Source organism: Coregonus clupeaformis, chromosome 23 (assembly GCF_020615455.1).
Source record: "Coregonus clupeaformis isolate EN_2021a chromosome 23, ASM2061545v1, whole genome shotgun sequence".
Classification (NCBI taxonomy): Eukaryota; Metazoa; Chordata; class Actinopteri; order Salmoniformes; family Salmonidae; genus Coregonus; species Coregonus clupeaformis.
Window position 1 is genome coordinate 22,230,724 of NC_059214.1, and position 17,905 is coordinate 22,248,628.

The window sequence follows — 17,905 nt, forward strand, 5'->3', positions numbered from 1 at the left end:
GGTGCTAACATTTTAAGCCCTGAGTGTTAAATGTATGCCTTGATGAAATGGGTGTTGTAGAGACACAGTTTCCAAAGGTCTCTTTGATCTCCCCTACTGTATGTGTGACCAAGAGCTTTCTGGAGCATCTGAGAACGTGAGGAAACTGTGTGAGGTGGCAAGGGCAGCCAGACCTAAACGGTAATATGAATTGAAGGCATGCTCTGTGTCTGAATCCGACTTGTCAACCTGAAATAGAGCAGGCGTCCGATTGGAAGGTCACTGTCAACAAGAGCCTGCTTTCTCCAGTGCTCGGTCAGGATGGGGAATGTCACGTAGACTATAATCACCTGCTCCAATGCACACTCCAGACCCACACAGGCCCAGCCTCACATCACACTCCAGACCTATGCCAATATTAGACCTCTGATTAATTATTGAATTAATAAGACTAGGTCTAAGGGCATTCCATAGCGACAGCGTGCAAGTTAAGTCATGGTCCAATAACTCTACCTGCTATCAGCATGTGTCCCATGTCCAAAACTACATCCATAAATCGGTAGGCGGTTCTGATTGGATAATCACCTTTTGCGTCGCCAAGCAGTGAACAAGAAAATATTAAATCCAGTTCTTAGATGCTACCCCCTTTCCCAAATCAAATATGGATGCCAACACATTCCCTCTGCTTCCCGTTTGGGGCATGGTGCCCATATTGCAAGGCTGATTAGCTAGACAAACAGGTGTGAACCATAGGCCGGTGTGCTCGCAAAGTGAGAATACAAACAGTGGAACCCATGTTTGGTTTGGATTTTCGGCGATGCAAACAGCGATTCTCCAATCAGAACATCTACCGATTATGGATGTAGCTTCGGACGTGGCACGGGACACATGCTGCTAGCAGGTATAGTCAATGGACCATGACTTCTCACACGCTGTCGCTATAGAATGCCCTTAAGCGCTTTGCAGTCACCCACCAGAATACCCCATAGTACCTTCACACAGAGGGCGACAGCAGCCGGTGACTATAACAACAAAATTATTGACCTGCGAAAATCGCTATAACACTATAAGCATGCATAAAAACGTATTTACATGCAACAGAAAATATATATTTTTAAATGATTAGAAAACATATTTTTATTGTTAAACTAGGCTCTGTAAACTGATAGTGTTAGCCACACCAAATTGCAGGCCCAATTGCAACCTTCTCATTTTCTCCGCCTCGGCTGAGCAGCTTCCATGGGTACGTGCACTGCCAACCACTCCGCTTGGATAGAATTTTGCCCCCGCCTTCATTGAAAATGAATAGCCCCCCTTCGTGGCGCAATGTCTGAGCGCCCTAGACTTCGTCTTATTAAATAATTAAATCAGAGGCCTTCCAGACCCACACTACCAGCTCACTGCACATTTAGACCCACACATTACAGGGCCAGGCCCACTGCACACTCCAGACGGTCATTGTTATCCGGTATCCTTGGGACGTCCCACCCTAAACCCTACCTTAACCATTTTCAATGTCAACTTCAATGGGTTAGGGACCCACTCCAAACGCACACAGAACCAGGCCCACTGCACATTGGAGACTGTGACAATGCGACAAGAGACATTTCCCTCCATTTTGCCCCACACAAATGGACTGATTGTTTGGTATAAACATTGCTTGAGTGAACACAAATGCCAGATTGTGGTTACCATTAACATTTATCTAGACAAGTTTAGCTTTGTTTGGTACCATCAATGTGCCTACTTATCACCGCTGCTGGGGAGCGTGCGCCAGTCATGCGATGCTTAGCCACAGGTTACGGCCCTCTCGTTATTTGGTTTATCCTGGTTAGGGGGTGCACATTGTTTAGAAGAAACTCAAACATTTATGCAAATGATCAGATATCATGAACATGGCGTAAAACTGCTGCATTTTCTCTTCGCCCCATGGCAAAATGTGTAGAATTGCAGCACATTAAAGATGGAATCCACAGTAGGTGGAAACAGCACCACCACCGTTGTTGTTGTTGTTTTTGTTGTGGAGCTAGTGGCGTCGCGCAGCATGGTAAAAGACATTGCAGTACATATTGTGTTCTTCTAATCGCGTGTGATGATGTCAGAGGAGAAAAAAGTGTTTGTTGTTTGCTTCTTTGTTGTAATATCGCAATTGGGCGTGGCTTTTTCACCATTAAGTATTCCAGTTATCTCCTCCACCAAGAGGGGGGCCACTCAAATGTTTTGCCCACCAGGGGGATGCCCCCCCCCCCCAACCAAATATCGCTTATAGGGCCCCCCCAACTAAATATCGCTTATAGGGCCCCCAAAAAGCTAGAAATGGCCCTGATCGAAGATCTTCTCATTCGGGGAGAGCTGCTTATCTAGTTGACATGAGGTTATTATAGCTCAGCCATATACTCAGATGCGTGAGTTTATGGGCTTTTGCCCCTGTGTTTGAGGTGCTTTGCCTTTGTCCTAAAGGCCAATTTATTATTTTGCTCAACAATTTTTCCATCATTTTTCTACATTTGTATATTTTGTAAATAAATCCTCTTGATCCATTAATCTCATCACTTGCACTGTAAAATAAATCCCACCAATTCTTGTACCAGAACCCCCGACTCAGTATCAACTGTTGCAACTCCACACCAACTAAAAAGACTGCCGGGTCCTCTATCTTAACACACAGGTATTTGGTCAATGGAATTATAGAAAGTGTAAAGTGTACAGCATTCATTAAAATAGATGTTATACAAATTAGGCTTTACCTTTGCATGTCTTTGTCCGGTGGAACTGGACAGTGTTTCAACAAAACTCTTTGTGTGTGCATGCAGTTCATGCATATGTGTTTGTTTGTGTACACAGGCTATATGTGTATTATATGTATCCTGGGTGTGTAGAGGCATCACACAGCATGGCACACACACATCCGACTTAGCATTCCACTCAACAGTAATTTATTGGTGTGATCCATCATTATCATGTTTTATTATAGCCAGCGTTGGAGATACAATTCACAAATAGGCAAACTCGGTTGAGATGACAGCCAGGGAGAGGGAAGTCCTTTACCATTGTCCTCTGCCAAGCACTTTCAGGGGAGCCTCCATGGCCCTGGTCCCAGAGAGCCAAAGAGCAGCCCAGGGATAGGCAGGGGAGCAGGGTGTCCTGTCAGCCCAGTGCACTGTGTGCTAGGCCAATAGGACCCCATTATTGACCAGAGAGAGAGAGGCAGAAAGAGAGGCAGAGAGTCCAAGAGAGAGAGTCAGAGAGAGAGAGACAACTGCTGCTCTCAGTGACGGCCATGTCACATGACTACCTTTGTATTCGGTAGCCATAACTCACTGCCTGAGCGTGGGGATTGATTCCAGGCCGGACGTTCCCTGGAGGATCCCTGGCACTCAACACAGTTTGATCTGCAGATTAATGCAATAAAGATCCCCAGGCCAGGCCTTCGTCTCTGGCCAAACGCTTACGTCTCCCAAATGTGTATCCAGCAAAAGGTTGAGTCCCATGTTTATTTGGGTAATGAATTGCAGTAATTAATGCACCTATTGATTCCTCCATAGAGTCTCCTACAAAGGCCAGTCTGATTTTTGATTTAGAGGGAGTGGGAGAGCACGGAGGGCGAGGGGATGGGAGGCCAGGAAAACCCAATACAGACAAGACAATTGCAATATGTGCTTGTAGGATGAGAGTGTAATTGTTCTATGAATCACATTTGAATATATTCAATTACATCTCACAAGTTGGAGGCGTTGGGTGTTCCGTGCTGTTATTTTGCTTTTCTTTCCCTTCCTGGTTGTAATAAAAATGCAAATAGTGAGAGGGCAACAGGGAGCCGGTGAGGACGTTTGGCTGAGGAGCGTTTGGTGTCACACTAATAACCACAATGGAATTTTCTCCAAAAAACAGGCGAGTGCTCATTAGCATATAATCTCCTGGAATTACGAATGTGCTAATCTCGATCACCTAGAGATTGAAAATGAGATGTGGCGGGAAACATCATTTACCTCAAGTACAGGAACACTTCTCTATTAGCCAGATTGGCATCAGCAATGCAATTATCATCCAACGGTGATGAACTTGTATTGATTCAGTTGTGGATCATCACAACAAATCCTTGTATTGTATGTGTATTACCCTTGGCTTGGGCCCTTAGCTCATTATAAAAGTACAAGGGCTCTCCTGATTGGTTGTTCTTCCCTGTGCTGTGGTTCTATGTCTCTGTGCCCTATGTAAACATCTGGTCACAGCTGCTGTGACACTACTTAACAGGGTCTGGAGAACAATGAACACTGCCAGCCAGCCCATATATTATTATTTGTTTACGTTAAGAATTGTTTGTTCGCCTTGCAAGTAATTATAGGAAAATTTGCTTTTGACCTTTGATTATTATTGGAAAAACTTGAGTTTAGTTGTACTATGATCAATAGTTTTATATTGATAACTATAGTCATTACAACAAAAATACCCCCGACACCCAAGAGGTGGGTGGGATTTGTCAGTATTATCTCACAGATCTGCATCTGAAGAGACCCAGGCATTCACTAAACAGATATGTTTCCTAGTTGCAATGTGTTCTTTTAAGATAAGAAAACTTAATTGTCGATTTGGTTTGCACAAAATGGAAATTCGTCTTTGGCACTTTGTCATACAAAATAATGGCTTTTCTAAATAAATGTCACCATGCAGATTTATTATCTCATACACAACTTTTTTTCATGTCTACAATTGATAACTTCTGTTAGCCATGATTTAGCCCTAAAATCTGAGTTTTGTTGTATAGGTGCAGGTGCAATTGAATAATTTTCTTTACCATTTCAGCTGATGTTATATACCTGTTTTTCAGTTGAGTTCTGTATACCATTTGAGTATATAAGAGAAAATGTAACAGAAGTGATTACCAATCTCATTAATAACACACTTAAACTAAATCATGGTTGGCAAACAGCTCAGTCTATTGTTAAGTTTTTCCCACTACTTAGAACAATGATTATGAATAATGATTCGTTTTAACCTCCTAAATTTCTCAAGAACCTATGGCATGCCTTATTAAAGACAAAATAGGTAGAAGACTAATTAAGCTGACCAATAGAAATGACGGCATGCTCAACTGCCAGAGCTAAGCAAGAGCTTGAAAAATGGCTCCTCTGCAGTTTCAATTAATCAGGTGTATTTTGCTTAATTTTGTTTGACGTTGGCAGAGGAAACGTCCTCTGGGAGTATCTGTCCTTTGACCACTAATGCTTTAGTAATTCTCCCATCAGTAAGAGCATGATTGAACCAATCGTGTGTGTGTGTGTGTGTGTGTGTGTGTGTGTGTGTGTGTGTGTGTGTGTGTGTGTATGTGTGTGTGTATGTGTGTGTGCATCCAAATTAGTATCGCATTCTCAGTTACTCCTTGTTTTTTCCCCTGCAGAAGTGAATGGGAGTTGATTGCAAAGCCCACACAACCAAGAGTGGAACCTGATTAACCTTTGGTTGACTCCAGCAGCAGCACGTGTGCATAGCAGCTTCCCCTCCTCTCCTCTCCATCCGATATCCCCAGCCAGGAGATGTTTCAGCTCACCTCTGCTGCAGTGATGAATTAACAATAGAACTAGTCAATGGCCCAGTAATTACCAAACACTTCGGACACTGCAACATTCTTCAGCTCTGTCACAGAGGCTTGTCGGTGGCACCGGCTTTCACCTGGAATCCTCCTTGCTCTTCCTAACTTAGTTTTCTCTGACGCAGATTAGATCTGCCACCCCATTACAGATTCATTTTCCTAATTTTTCATGTCTGCGCCGCGCCCCATCTGCACAGGGCTGATAATTGTGGGGACCAGCCCTGGTGATTAACATCAGCAGAATTAATTACGCCCGCCATTAAGGCTCCAGGTTGCACACAATGATCAAGAGAAATTTACTTTCTCCCCAGCCCCTAAATCATCTCACCTTCAAGTGGAGTGATGGCACAGAGAAAGCCAGAGCCCTGGCCCCCGCTTGCCACCTTCTTAACCAAACAAGAGGCACGCATCCCATGCCCACCCGCCCGCCCGCCTCCAGCCTGCCGCCCACTAAGGAGATTACAGCCGGGGCTGACGGGTATCAATTACACCACCTTATGTGGTGGGATGAGGGAGTGGTGCCCTGGGCCCTGTGACTAATGGCCCTGGGTTGGAGACACCCTGCCTGCAGACACCCTGCCTGCAGCTGGAGATCAGGGAGCTAGCTGCCACTCCGGGTAGGCAGGACCTACTGCCAGATGCTGGGGGCTGATTGGTGCACACTCCGACTTGTCAGTTCACTGGCCTGAGATACAGAGCAACAGTGTAAGGTTTATTACTCCAAACAGTGGATTATCTGGCTCTGTCAAGTCTTTATATCATTCAGTAATGCTTTTTATCTGTGTGGGTCAAATGCAAAAGAAGAAGCATGGTATACTAGCTCTGGAAAGTAGCCGAATGTCTCAAGGTTTGCCATTGTGTTTGTGTAGCTGTTCATACAGCATGTGGTCTTAACTGTGTTGTATTGATAGTGAGCTGTGTAACGTGTGTGAGCTTACAGAGACGGGGCAGGCCGGCCCTTCAAAAGAGAGTGATGTGTTTGTAAACTACGCTAATGAAACAGGCCCCGTGCCCCGGCTGTACCCAGAACAGTGGTAATGTCAGGAGAAGATAAGCAAATTGCACCTGTATCATATTGACTTGTCAAGGTTAAGCAGTGACAAGCAGGGGAGGAGTGGGAGGTGAAAACTCTCCGTCCTCTCACTCCTTCCTTTGACTGCTGAGGAAGGTGGAGGAGGGGAGAAAAAAGGAGAGGAAAGGGGGAGGCTGCCCTGCTCCAACCTTCAAACAAACACAGTACAGATGAGATGGCAATCAGGAGCCATAGAGAGAGAGAAAGAGAGAGAGTATAGACAACAGAACAGTCATGGGTTTGGCTTTCTCCTCTCATTTAGATTTGATTTGATTTAGCTCCACAGGATCTAATTATGGCAGAGAAAATCCCTTTGGAGTTTTCTCCGCCATATTGAGGATGTCATGATTTGAGAAATGGCTGTGAGATATTAAACAGACCTGTGTGCGTGAGTGTTTTATGGATGCACATCACAGTGAGCAATAATGACATTGGATATCCTATTTGAATGGTAATAAAAACTGTCTAAGCATCTGTGTGCTTATGTTTTAAGGCCTATGGAAATATAACGGCAGTGCAAATACAATGTGTATAGGAATATTGGATTTAAATCACTGAGTAATATATTATTTGTAAAACAGAAAAGTATGTTACACACTTTCACAGTACCCCAAATGATCTAGTCTCATGATAATTGTCATAGGGCTTCACCTTCATTGTAATGGGGGATCTCAAATTTGCAGAGATTAAGACAGTCAGCATCTTTCCTTCCCCTAAAACGATGAGAGGTGCACTATCTCCACACCAGCCCCCCTGCTGCAGGAGGATTTAAAAGGTTAAAAGACTAGTCAGCAATTACCCTCTGTTCATTTGAGGTAAGCTGTAAAACACAATCCCATTACAGCTGCAGACAAATGCCAGACACTGCATCTACAAAGGAAGTGGCTATCGCTTACCTCTCACTGCACCAGCTGCCTTTTACTATCCTGCCTGGAAACAGCTCCTTTGGCAAAGGAGATCAGAGGAATGGGATTTATTGTCTGTTGTTTACTTGTTTCTCTCTCTCTGTGTGTGTGTGTGTGTGTGTGTGTGTGTGTGTGTGTGTGTGTGTGTGTGTGTGTGTGTGTGTGTGTGTAACAACAGAACTCTGTGTTCGTCAATCTGAGATAGTCCAGAAAGTGTCAGAGTGACATTTACTGCACATATTGCAGGGAAACAGCTAGGCAGAGCACACCATCTACAAAGTAGTCCCCTTTGACTCCAGCACTCAACAAATCAGAGCTGATGGGCATGCTGGAGAGGGGGCACTGACACAGAGCTCCTTAAGAGCCCTAGTGTGCCCCAGGAATGTGGCAGAGTAAGGCCAGGCAGGCAGCAGAACAAGGGGATGTCTGGGGTTCGTCTAGGGCCCCGCCCAATGTCTCCTCTATTAAAACTACAGTACTAACTTTAGACTTATAGAATGCTCTCAAATGATGAGAGATGGCCAAAAACTGATGAACTTCCTCAAATTCTTTCAGGTTATTGATCTCCAACCCCAAAGAGTTAGGTTGGTGTGTGGGGATACCAACTCAATAGAAAATTAGTCCTGGGCGTTTAAGTCATTAGATAATACTTCCCGTATTAGTGGGGTAGGCAGTGTGGTTGGCAGACAGATTTACAGCACTCTGTGTGGCAGGCAGGCCAGGCAGCTTGCGGTAACGCGGGGGACGTTAACTCCACTCATTAAACAGAGGATGTCATCACTCTGCGCCACCGCTGGATGGTACGTGTCACACGTATCCGCCATAGACCAGCTTCTGTCCAGCACAGTCCACAACATCCTCTAAATCTGTCATCGCAGCCCAGACCTGCGACCCAAAATTGGCCATGCCACCCTGCTTTAGGTAGAGGACATGTGGGGGTGTGTTTGTGCGGGTGGACATGTGTGAGCATTTAGGCATGTGTATGGCTGTATGGGACAGCGCTCGGCACACGGCGGCCGGTGCACATGGTCCGAGGTGTGGGCTTGGCGCTCATTACAGACCCGCTGCTGTACACTGACCAGATAAGCAGAGCAAGACAAGATAAGAGAACACTTCTGTCTAAACATAACTGCAGCCAGCCACAGAGACAGTCAAAGCACTACATTAAAATCCCTTTGAAATGTCTTCATTTTTTAAAATAAGGAATAATATTGTCCTTGTGTGTTAGGTGTTCATAAGCTTACATATACACTGAGTGTATAAAACATTAAGAACGCCTGCTCTTTCCATGACAGACTGACCAGGTGAAAGCTATGATCCCTTATTGATGTGACTTGTTAAATCCACTTCAGAGGGTGAATGGGCAAGACCAAATATTTAATTGTCTTTGAACGGGGTATGGTAGGTGTCAGGTGCACCGGTTTGTGTCAAGAACTGCAACACTGCTAGGTTTTTCATGCTAGAAATGGTCCACCACCCAAAGGACATCCAGCCAATTTGACACAACTGTGGGAAGCATTGGAGTCAACATAGGCCAGCATCCCTGTGGGGGTGGTGCAATTCAATATTAGGAAGGTGTTCTATAATGTTTTGTACACTCACTGTATATCTACATTGAAAAATCTAAATTGGTGAACGTTTGCCGTGTGGTGGAATTAGGGGAGATCAGTTGAAATACTAATGAGAGAGTAATTTATTAGGTGCTGAGGATTGGATGTTACGTTAATTCTAACTATAAACAATTATTGCTAGAAGAGATATATTACTGTGTTGTGTGCTACCAACACCCACCAATACAATGGAACTTTAATTTTATTGCATTTACACAGGCTGCTTATGTTATATGGGGTACTTACTGTGTGTACGTGTATGACTATTGATACTGTATATAGCACATAAAAGTAACAAAATGTGTTTTTATGCATAAATCAACAGATCCTTGCTTTTTTCATTCCATGCACTGACATCATTTTCTTAGATCTCTGTGTTTTGCCTGTAATGTCAATGTTTTGCCTGCATTGAGAGAGAGAGAGCACAAGAGAGCAAGAGAGAGAGCTGTTTGATCTGCTTCGACATCATGCGTATGGCTCCCTCCTAGGACGTTTTGAAGTATTGCACTATTTGAAGAGTATTTACTTTATCCATTTACTCAAATGTAATTCCCAGTGACAGATATGAACTATGTTTTACAATAAACTTCTTCCTTAGTGAATTACCAAAAGGCATAGAGGGGCAATGTTACTACAGCAATCTAATTTAGCTCAACAATTGTAATGTTTATAGACTACAAACACATGAATAAGAATGGGAGAAAATACTATGTAAAAAATTAAATGTACATTGAACAAATATATTAAATGCAGCATGCATGAGTTACAGTTCATATAAAGGAAATTAGTCAACTGGTATAAATTAATTAGGCCCTAATCTATGGATTTCCCATGACTGGGAGTACAGACATAGCGGCAGGAAGTGGTTTGGGGGTGCCATATTGGTCTGCTAATACAGGACTATTAAAGGCCCAGTGCACTACCCAGTGCACTACTTTTATGAAAAAAATATTTGTATTTCCGATTTTTCAGGTGGTGCTGCAGCACCCTCAGCACTCCTACTTCGCGCGGCTATGAATACAGATATGCATCTGTTGCAGTGGCGGCTCCTCAGAGGAGGAAGGGGAGGACCATCCTCCTCAGTGAATTTCAGAATAATGTAAACAGGGAAACATTTAAAAAGTTATCCTTTTTAGATAAAACTATACTAAATATATTCATGTCACCAAATAATTGATTAAAACACTGTTTTGCAATGAAGGTCTACAGTGGCCTCAACAGCACTCTGTAGGGTAGCACCATTGTGTAGCCAGAGGACAGCTAGTTTCCATCCTCCTCTGGGTACATTGACTTCAATACAAAACCTAGGAGGCTTGTGGTTCACCCCATTCCATGGACTTACAAAGTAATTATGACAACTTCCAGAGGACGTCCTCCAACCTATGAGAGCTCTTGCAGCATGAACTGACATGTTGTCCACCCAATCAAAGGATCAGAGAATGAATCTAGTACTGAAAGCAGTTGACTCAAAGAGAGAGAAAGACAATAGTTGAACAGTTTTGAACAAAAATAAATGAAGGAGAAGCAAGAGAGAGAAAGAGCTAGCTATATTTCACATTTTTTTCCACTTAATTAGCTAGCGAATGCAGCTAGCTAGTTTAGCCTCCTTAAACACCCAGCTCAAACAGAGAAGGATGCTATGTTAGCTAGCTGGCTATGACTCTCCAACACTGGAACTCTTCCAAGTCAAGGTAAGCTTTTGGTTTTATTAATTTATTGCCACCGGGGCCCGCCGGTGTAACCGCTAAACTCCCTGCTGACTGTACTGCATTGTAGAGGGTTTACTAACACGTTAGTTCTAGTAGCCATGTTGACTGACGTTATAATATGGTGACAACGATGTAGGCTGTGTGTAGCAGTTAGCAGTTATGATATGAAGGTTTGGCTTGGAAAGGTTTTTTCGCCTGGTCACAGACAGCTGATGTGTTGTGCACTGAAGTCCACAAGCGAAGGGAAAAGGTGAGAGGAGGAGAGGAGGAGAGCGCGTAGATGCAAGAATAAATTATACAATGATCAAAGGGACCATGCAGTATGTATGTGGCAGCTATGAAGGTGAACTGTGTTTGCATGTGATCAGGGGTGTATTAATAGGTTGTAGAAACCTCATGATGGGTATAGGGGAAATCTGAGTATCATGTAGTAGCCTAAACCTATTGATGTTACATTGAGCTGAGTGAATGGAAAATGAATGACAGTCATCCAATATGCTGAAATAGAAATAAGGCCATGCTTATAAAAACAATAATCGTCCTCCCTCATCTTAAACCGCACCAACCGCTACTGATCTGTTGGTACAGATACTTTTAAAAAAGGTAGTGGCATGGATCAGAAAACCAGTCAGTATCTGGTGTGACCACCATTTGCCTCATGCAGCATGACACATCTCCTTCGCATTGAGTTGATCAGGCTGTTGAATGTGGCCTGTGAATGTTGTCACACTCCTCTTCAATGGCTGTGCAAAGTTGCTGGATATTGGGGATACAGTTTGTGCAAAAATTATTCGGTTGTGCAAACCCACAGTTTCATCAGCTGTCCGGGTGGCTGGATGTGGGATGTCCTGGTGTGGTTACACGTGATCTGCGGTTGTGAGGCCGGTTGGACGTACTGCCAAATTCTCTAAAACAACGGAGGCGGCTTATGGTAGAGAAATGAACAGTCATTTCTCTGGCAACAGCTCTAGCGGACATTCCTGCAGGCAGCATGCCAATTGCGCGCTCCCTACAAAACTTGAGACATCTGTGGCATTGTGTTGTGTGACAAAACTGCACATTTTAAATTGTCCTTTTATTGTCCCCAGCAAAAGGTGCACCTGTGTAATGATTATGCTGTTTAATCAGATTCTTGATATGCCACACCTGTCAGGTGGATGGATCATTTTGGTAAAGGAGAAAAGCTCAAACAGGAATGTAAACAAATGTGTGTACAAAGTTTGAGAGAAATAAGCTTTTTGTGTGTATGGAACATTTCTGGGATCTTGTTTCAGCTCATGAAACATGGGAGCAACACTTTACATTTATATTTTTGTTCTTGGTGAAAATAAAATATTTTTTTAAATAAATCGGACATACTGAAAATAAGATTGAAAGCAAAGTAGCTGCATATTTTATCCCTGTTAATTGAAAATATGTGTCTTACTGGGGAAGAGAGATCAAAACGAGAGAATGTGATTTTTCCTTCCGCGGCCACTTCTCTGCACAAGTAATCAAACAACAACACTTGCCCCCCAATTCCCCCTCCATGATACATGTGTAAATATTGTACTAAAGATTGTGCCTTCCCTACCGAGCCATTGGCTTTATGTTCATATTCTAATCTTTTATTATTTCTTATTGCTGTTGCATTGTCGAGAAGGAACCTGCAAGTAAGCATTTCGTTGGACAGTGTATACCATGTGTATCCTGTACATACGACTTATAAAACTTAACTTGAAACATTAGGAAAAAAAAATTTGATGAATAACAGGTGGATTATGACATATTTACTACCCTATTGAGGAACTTTGATGTCCATGTGGCATTCATTACTTGAATAGGATTTTAAATAGATTATGAACTTGATAATTATGTAACAGACATGTTTATGACTGCTAGTGGACATTAGCTAAATAAAACCGGTGTACCAATAACAGATGTAAAACAGGATTAAAACACGACGCAATCGTTCACTTTATCTGTATTGCTTAATAATTTCAGTGTCTGGAGAAAGACTGGAATGTTGACTTAGGTACATATGCAACAGTAGCATTGGCTATAAGGCTACATATTAATGTGATACATATAAACATAGAAATTGTGAATTAGAGCCAGCCCATGTTCCTATTTCAGCACACAGAAACAATATGCATTAACGATAGCAGTGAACTATTTCTGCAACCCAACGTGTGGAGTGTGTATGTGTGCGAAACACCCATTTGTGATGGCCAGGTGAGCAGGTCTTTATTCAGCTGGCCCATCCTGATGTAGATAGTGTTTATTGTATCCAAGTGGTGCCGTTAGAGATTGTGTCTACTGATATTTGGCTGTTGCTTTTCATCCAATAAATTGGCCCTCTCCTCTCGTCATCAACAGTGCAATCATTCTCAGTGATGCTAGAGCACCGGGGAGGAAAGAAGAGGCCCTCCAAGATGGATGTGTGTTATTGTTTGTGTGATGACAGTGGGTTTCAATCAGGTCCTCTGCGCTCTAATCCCAGGTAGAGCTGTTGAGATGCTGAGTCAGGTCCTGCTTCATCGATCCATCACCCCAGGCTAGCGGTGGGCAGGTGTAGTCCCCTTCTCCCTGGAGACACAGGAAACACCTGCCCTGCTCTCCTCGGGACATCATCATCCCTCCATTCCTTTGTCTCAGGCTGCTGGGAGCTCAACGTCGCCAAGCAGAAACTGTGAAAGCAGCACTTTTGTGCTCGTTTGTTGTCTGTACAGAAGAATTAGGGAAGGGAGTGTGGCTGTCCCTCGCCTCCCACACCTGTTCCCCCACCCCTACCTCTCTCGCCCAGGAAGAACGGAAATGCACTGAATGGACCGCACACACAACTGCTTCAGAACTGCCTGAATCCGTGCAGGGCAGACCACATACATTTGTAGAATAAACCTCAATGACACCACACTGTAATTACCAATGCATTTCATCTTTATCTTATGACATAACCCCCCATTTTTCAAAGCGAATGCTCTTTCAATACAGCTTTTAAGACAATTACTTTGATAGTGTGGTAAGAGAATGAGCAGTGGTTATAATTACATTTGAAGCTAGTAAAAGGCCAGTGAGGGGCGAGAGTATATGTTTCTCCTGCAGCAGGTAGTCAATTAGAGGCAGAGGGAGACTGTGCAGCAGTGCAGTCCTCTCCTCTGTTGCTCCTCCACTGAGGTGCTGTAAATAAGGTTTTATTACAGCACACTATCTGCTTCTCCTACATCAATAGCCCAATCCATTCCAATGTAATCACTTCTTCACCTTCTATTTCTCATTGAGACTAACAATAAAGGTCATGGTTGCCACTTTAAAATGGCCACCTTCTTGGCCAGATTAAAGAAATAATGACTGCCTCTTTGTTCATTTTTTATGTAGCTGGATTCCTCTGCTTTACACGCCAAGAGTTATCACGTGTTGCCGCTGACAAACTAAAAGGGAGAAAACGACCCAAACTGCTTTATTACTCCCAGAGAGCTCTGTGAAGATGGCTGCCATTATCTGTCCATATTTAGAAAGGAGAGAAAAATGGTCCTGAGTCCAGTCTTGGCCTGAAGCTCATTAAGAAGGCTTTACCAGCGCCATCTTGCCTGTATCAATAGACAATATGGCGGAGACCATGTATCAGTCTACACAGATCATTCAATACAGCAAATTAAATTGAGCAAATTGATTTAATATTCTAGGAACTCCCAACCATTGCTATTCCTTTATCAGTCCATACAGAAGGTCATTGCTTTATGAGGACGTTTAAGGTAAATTGCTTTGTCTTCCAAATCCTCTGAGGCTTCATGTCCTAGTAATAGACGTAAAGCAGCGTGAAGTAGATTAAGCAAAAAACATCATGCTTTGTTAGTCCCACAAACATACAAAGTCGCTTTGTGGCAAACTAATATAAACATTGGATTTGCACATCACAGGCAATTCATTTCAATGCAGAAAACCTGAACCTCCGAAGTCAAAAAAACATTCCATAAACGATATACAGCCTGTTTGAAGCAAAAGGTGAAGGGAAACTGTATCTTTGGCAGATAGAGTAACACTTCTGCTTTTCCCAGACAACTTGGAACCGTAAAGAGGACATATTCCACGTTGAATAAATGGTATTTTACAAAATACAGACATGGAGTGTGGAAGCAGTTTTCGGCATAGCAGGACACCAAACTCATCAGCCAAAAGAGCAATTCCCTTATGTTGAATACTTTATGCAGTGCTATAAACATGGAGTGTACACGTGGAGCCCAATGGCTCTGGTAAAACTATTGATATGAGTCCATGTCTTTGGTGTTTGGCCTTGGAGGGGAGACCACGCTGAGCTGTTTATGAGCCTCTTGAACAAAGAATGTACAGTGATCTGACGTTCCATAAAATTCCAAAGGCATTTTATCTATGATTAATGTGATTCAATCAACAAATCTGCATGCAAATTGTGGGAAATGTTGCTTAGCCCTGGGCTAAAGAGGCTCTAGGCCTGGACTAAGTCATAAAATTGTGTGGTGTGAAAAGCCGCACTGTAATTTTCTTCCCTTATTAGAAACTATTAACTGTTTGCCTAAAGCTTATCTGTTTGTCTGAAGCTTGTCTGTCATCAGTAGCTCTCAGCCAGTGAGGTCTACAGTTGTTTGCAGATCACTCACATATTCACGACACACACAGGCCCCAAAAACAAAGCCACAAATGCTACCTTAAGCTCCCAATAAGTTGTAGTTACACCATTGATTCTATTTTTATTTGGTGTGATTTACACCCATTTCCTCCATGCAATAGTACAGGAAACAGATGCTAGGAATTGTTCTTTTCCTAAATTCCTGGGAGAGAGAGTCTGGTCAACACTGATGTGCGGGCTTGGCTTTGTACTCGCATGAGAAGGGGTGGTAGACAGTGACTAGATTGACTCCCTGGTTTCCCTGCTCTGAATCTCCATTTCCTCACAGTTTCCACTTGCGTATGTCCGTTTGCCCAAAGCCAGGTTGGCCATGCTTTATGGCAGGCTTCCCTCGCGGAACCACCGCTGCGTTTTCCCAGGACAAGGTCAAGACTCGCCCTCTGCTTCTGCTGCGACAGAGACAGGTGATGGATGTGACGGCTGTTCCCATACAGAATATGAGCTGAATACAGATGCATGGAATAAAGTGGTCGACATACTCTGTTTAGACACAGTTTTAGGGTAAATCATTATTAAAAGGGAAATAATTAAACACCCTGGAATATTGATGTGGGTGAAAACCACAGTTTGTAACAATTCCAGTAAGTTTAAGTACGGAACGTTCCTTGAGTCAGGAAATAAATACTTACCTAAGGAAACATTAAGGACCTATTACTACTATTTATGATTTCGAAGAAGATTTTGAAAACAAATGATGAATTGTAGGCTATGGCTTCAAACCATGTTTACAATAGGTAATGTGGCTCTCTTGGAATGTGATTAGGCTACAACGACAACATATATTTAATAGAATTGCTATTTGCACATGAAAATGTTATGGGATGCTTTAATCAATTGTTGTATTTTTGTTGGTGGCCCACTCTTTGATGGTATGCACAGTACGCATTTACAGAGTGTGGCATCAACCCAATAATAATACTCCAGCCACAAATCATTACTTTCATGGGCAAGAGCTCCATCTAGAGGAGTTTTGACATTTGAGGGAATGTTTTGACATCGGTTTAGGGCAGGCTATGCAGAACCCTGCTGAAAATGACACTGACACTACAACCCGTTATTGTGGACCATCCAAACTGTACACTCAGTGATTTTGAAGCCAATTTGTTCACCAGTTTCAATGATGGTTCAATCACGTATTAATGTGGTATTACTGAAAAAGCTGTTGGGATAATCATAGGAATTGCAGATTGGCACATAGCGCCATCTATTGGTCCAATAAGCAATCAGGATAATTTACATTATAATTTACTGACAAAATAATAGGTTACTTTATGTTGAATTTATTCCCCCACATAGCTCAAATGAATGCTTAACATAACAAATGTTTTTTTATTTGATTCATACCAGAAGTATGAAGAAGAGCCCACATCTTCAAGGTCGATGTCTTTGCCTCTTTTGGGAAGAAAAACACCAACATTACAGAATAGATTTGGTGGCCGAAGATTCTGCATCTCTACGGTGTAATCTGAAAGGAACTGACCAGCTGCATGAATGATCTCCATCACCTCAAGATACATTCGGCAACAAGCTCCTCCTCCATGAAGATTTACTGGATAGGAAGCTTTTGCTGACAGGGGCTGCTGTTACCACAGATATATGGTAAAACATAATTTGAGTTCTATAATGGTTATAAAACTTGAATTAATGATTGTCTTAAGTGCTGCCTTTAAAACCAAAGAGGGTGTCACTCCCTTCTATTCAAGGAGTTGGTTACGTCATTCATTTGTCTGCCAAAATACATAATCTAGTGCAGGATTGGACAGTTGTAAGGTATATCAAGGCAACTGTGTAATTTGTTTTTATGACAGACTATATTTATTTATCTGCAGGCTTTTAGGCGTTTAGTTTAAATCCTTTTAAAATTGTATGAATGAAATTCAAATGTGTCCTTTTGAACAGGTTTGGGGTCAATTCTATTTGACTTACAGTCAATTCAGGAAGTACACTGAAATTCCAATTCTCTCCAATGTTTTTCAATGAGGAAAATGTGGAATTGGGTTTGCTTTCTTAATTGACTAGAATTGAAATGGAATTGACATCAACCCTGCTTTTTAAGTATTTTGATGCTCAGCCACTGCATGTCATATGTACAGTGAGTGCATTAACTACCCAACTCTGTGGAAAGAAGGGCATCGTCTTAATGTTGTATTTACTCTGCGAGTTTGGGCTGTGATAAACTATTAGTAGCATACAATGCTGATTACCCTTGATGTTCTGCAACAAGATGAAAGATGACAAAAACCCATCACTCATGGAAGGTTTTATCGAACCCCAGGTTGGGAGAGAAAATATTCCCACCTGTAGCTGGTAATAATGTGTGGGATGGGTCGGTAGTCTGTGATATATCTCAGTGTCAGGGGGCTGTCACCCCATGTTCAGAGAGTATGGGGTGTGA